The sequence below is a fragment of the Medicago truncatula genome, chromosome 2, assembly GCF_003473485.1.
Source record: "Medicago truncatula cultivar Jemalong A17 chromosome 2, MtrunA17r5.0-ANR, whole genome shotgun sequence".
In the NCBI taxonomy this organism is placed as follows: Eukaryota; Viridiplantae; Streptophyta; class Magnoliopsida; order Fabales; family Fabaceae; genus Medicago; species Medicago truncatula.
The window spans coordinates 46,493,244-46,497,835 of NC_053043.1; positions in this window are offsets into that span (position 1 = coordinate 46,493,244).

Below are 4,592 nucleotides of genomic sequence, written 5' to 3' on the forward strand. Positions count from 1 at the left end.
GATAAAATTTCGAAGGGACTTTTTCCGAAGGGACATAAAAAAGAGGGAGAAGAGAATAATAGCTCGTCAACACAAGCTAAATGAGGGAGAAGAGAGAAAAGTTCTTTGACAACTCAAGAAATTTTTTTGTGTGTTTTGAAGTGTTTGCCAAAACCTCTATTTATAGTTCAAAATGGTTGATGAAAATGATAAATCAGTTTAATGGAAATGATGGACAATTATGGTGAATTTTGAAAAATGAACGTTAAAGTTGACACTTGACTTGAAATTTTTAGACCATGGACATTTTATTTTTTGACCTATTCTAAGTAATAAATAAAAAGAAAATAACCTAAAAAAACAAAATAAAATAAAATAAAAGATGAAAATAAAATAAAATAAAAACTAATAAAAATAAAAATAAAATAAATAAAAAAGACTAATAATAAAATAAAAAGGTGGGCTCTAAAACGAACCAAAAATGAGGTATTTTAAAGTATCTCTCTACCGAATTTTTCTCTGAAAAGTCGGATAATATTCCAGATCAGAGGGTGTATAAATGTAGGGTCTTAGGTAAAAAATTGGGGTATGACAGATGCCCTTATTTAAGTTTCTTCGTCCAGAGATTTGAAGATGAAATTTTTGATTAGATTGGACCGAAGAGACTAAAATACAAAGTACACCAATTTTGGACCTAAGATGTTATGAATGGTCATGAAATGCTTGTGATGCAATTATGAATGAAGGATAGCATAGATGACTTGACTGGGATGAGAAACAACAACGAGATACCCGAATTCGTTGAAGAAAAGGGATCCGACTCCGCTAGAGGAATGTAGTTTCACTAGGGAAAATGATTGTCTACTATCGTATTGGTTCATAACGACAGCTTAATGAAGACAAAACTTTTTAGTTGCACCTCTTGACCAGAGACACTGGGGATGACACTTTTTAATAAAGGTGTGCTAGAATCCACCGGGCTTTGTAAAAGGTGTGCCGAAATCCACCGGGCTTTGTAAAAGTGTGCACGAATCCACTCGGCTTGGTAAAAGGTTTGCGAGAATCCACTCGGCTTTGATAAGGTTTGCGAGAATTCACTCGGCTTTTGATAAGAGGTTTTCGAGAATCCACTCGGCTTTTGATAAGAGATTTGCGAGAATCCACTTGGCTTTTGATAAGGTTTGTGAGAATCCACTGGACTTTTGATAAGGTTTGTGAGAATCCACTTGGCTTTTGTACGAGTTCGCCGGAATCCACCGAGCTTATAATGAGTGACATATCTGGACCAGACACACTATGGATGACACTTGTGAGAGAATGAAGGGTAGGTGCAAGTTGTCCGTTGGTTAGGACTGACCACTTGAAACATGATAAAAGGGTAAACATAAGCTGCCCATTGTTTAGGACTGACCACTTGAAACATGACAAAAGGTAAACTCAAGTTGTCCATTGTTTAGGACTGACCACTTGAAACAGGATGAGTAAGAACTGAAACGGAAGAATGCAGCCAAGCAAGACTATGGGTGACTGATGCAACCATGTGTGAATTGATGTTGCATATATGTTGTGTGTGCATGAATGTATTAATGTATGAATGAATGAATGCATGAATGTAACTTGTACAACTGTATAAACTACATATGATAGGTGACTCGATGAAATGAAACAAGACAGGTAAGATGGAAAGTTGACCAACATCGTAGTACCAACACTCAACAATCTTCCTTGGAGATGATACCATTGTGAACAAATCAAGCCCTTGACAAGATGAAGCTCGTCACAAGGTAGCAACTGATGCCTCCTGGGAATATTGTTTTATTTGATAATTTGAAATATTACAAACAGTTCGCTTTTTAAGAGCAAAAGCAAAGCCAAGGAGAATGTCCCTAACAAAGTTAAGGTCTAGTTAAGACTTTTGAAAATTTATTTCTTGGTGCTCCTTTTTACAAGGTTCATACCTCTGATGTTTACAAGAACTTATCTAAGTCCTTCGATATTTATGGAAAAGGTTTTATGAATGAATGCATGATTATGCTAAAATACAGAGAATACATGGTGAGGTTAGGTCCACAATGTTGGAGTTAGGGGTAACAACACCATTTGGTAAGGACTATGGTTTCCAAATGTACCTATATCACGGGTTCTACCAAGTTCCCAGAGTTATCAACCACTTCCGAACACTATCAGGTTACGGAAATACTTCCGTTCCAATAACGTTCGTAAGAAGGTCTCGTCTGAGTGTAGTATCGCGTATCAATTAAACCAAGATTACTCATGATTAGCCACCGCACTACGTCCTAAAAGGCCAAGAGGGGTTAAAGGTAACTAAAGATTCTCAACTTTTAGCGGTCACTTGAAAATAACATGCCAAACACGAATACTCATGCCAACATAGTATATTTCCAAGATCTCTCAGTTGAGTGGGGTTATCACATGTGCCACAGCCAAAATTCACTCTTAGCAAGACACTATGATTATACCACCGTCCTATCCTAATGTTTCTCTCAAGTCGTGGTAATGGACTTATCTCACCACACACGTTAGAAAGAAGAAAGAAGAACATATATACACGTATTTCCATCTTTTTTTTAAGCAAGCAATAGCACAAAAATTAGGCTCAACCCTCTTAGGGATGTCCCCAGTGAAGTCGTCATTTCTGTCGCGTCATTTTTCGGAGATCAAGCTATTTGATTAGCATAGACTCACTATTTTTATTCACGACTGAACTTTTAATTTTTCCAAAAGAAAGTGGAAAAATGTTCAAATACCACATTTTAAAAGATTAAGGGTTCGGGGGTTTGTTATATTTATGGAAGGTATTAACACCCTAAATATTCGTAGTACTCTACGAGAACCTCTTGATTTTGTTCAACTTTTGTGCTATAACTTGCTTGCTTTTCTTGTTTAAAAGAAGGAATTAAAGTGGAAAATAAAGATCTAATTTATCTACATGTTTTATGATTTGGAAGGACGAGCGTCCTTTGCCTACGTACCCGTGAGAGATCAAAACCTCGTAGTTTGGGGTAAAAATTGACGTTTGATTGGTTTTGTATTTTTTATTAGTTTTGAAAAAAAAGTTTTAAAATAAAAGTCAAGTGGCAAATGAGAATTGATTTGTATTTTTTATTTGAATGAGAATAGACTCAAGGTATAATTAAAGTGATTTAAAGTTTGATTAAGACAATAAAATAAAAATGGAATCACTTGATTTAAGAAATCAAGGTTTGTTATGAAAATGATTTTTTTTTTTTTGTGAATTTTGGTAATTTGCATGTTTTTGAATATAATTTACATAAAAAAAAACTAACGTGACAAGAAAATAAAAGCACGTGGATTTGTAGTGACGTTGGATCACCACATAATCCCTAACTTAATTTTGTTTGGATTTTTTTATATGTATAAAGTGGTAAAGAAATAAAAGACACACACACTATTTCTCATTTATATTTAGATTAGACCTAAGTACATTCTAATTGCGAATTTAATAAATGACAAAAATTAAAATGCTAACTAGAAACAAAATGAAAAAAAAATGCTAAAAAGAAATAAAATGCAAGAAAATAAAATAAAATAAAAATAAAATAAAAGATGGAAATAAAATAAAATAAAAACTAATAAAAATAAAATAAATAAAAAAGACTAATAATAAAATAAAAAGGCGGGTCCTGAAACGAATCAAAAATGAGGTATTTTAAAGTATCTCTCTGCCGAATTTTTATCTAAAAAGTCAGATAATATTTTGGATCAGAGGATGTATGAATATAGGATCTTACGTAAAAAATTGGGGAATGACAGGGTTCATCTTGACCAAATTATTTTCGACTGGCATTTAAGTTCTTAGATTCGGTTCAAATCATTTAAAATATTAAAATGTTGGACGAAGTTTGCAAGTTTTCATGATTTGTTTGTGAGAAGTGGAGCAAGAGCAATGTACAATGATACGAGCAAACTATGTTTTAGAAGAAAAAAAAAATCTAGTAAATAAAAGAAATTCTTCAAAAGTGGAACAAACGACATAGTAGTAATATTGGTGCATTTTGAAACATGCTCAATAATTTGGTGGTTTATGCTTGACTAGTAAGGTGTATTTTGTTCCCCTAAAAAAAAAAGTAAGGTGTATTGGAAATGTTGCATGCGTTATAGATGACTTGTGTGTGTATTATTTCGAAAGCTCAAAAAGTCATTATCATTCAACAAAAATAGTTTGTCTTAATAACTTTTTAGAATCTACTAAATTGTGGTCACAGTGGTGGCTTGAAATAAAATTTTCCAATATGTCAGTTAAGTTTTTAAAGTGATTGGTTAAAAAGAAGTTACAATAGTTTAAAATTGTGGCAAATTCAAAAAATAATTGTGACTAAACATTAACGATTCCTTGATACAAACATCAATTTTAATAATACTATAAGTAATTTTTTGCTTATAATAATGATCGAAAAAAGTTTAATTAAAAAATAAAATAAAAATGATACTTACTCATACATACATATTCTAAAGAGTTAAGAGTAACTACATTACCAAGAATATATTATTAAGGCTAGAAAAGCAAGATCAACAAACTATGACGATAATTTTTTTATTCTACTAAGCATTTTAAATACTTTTTGACATAA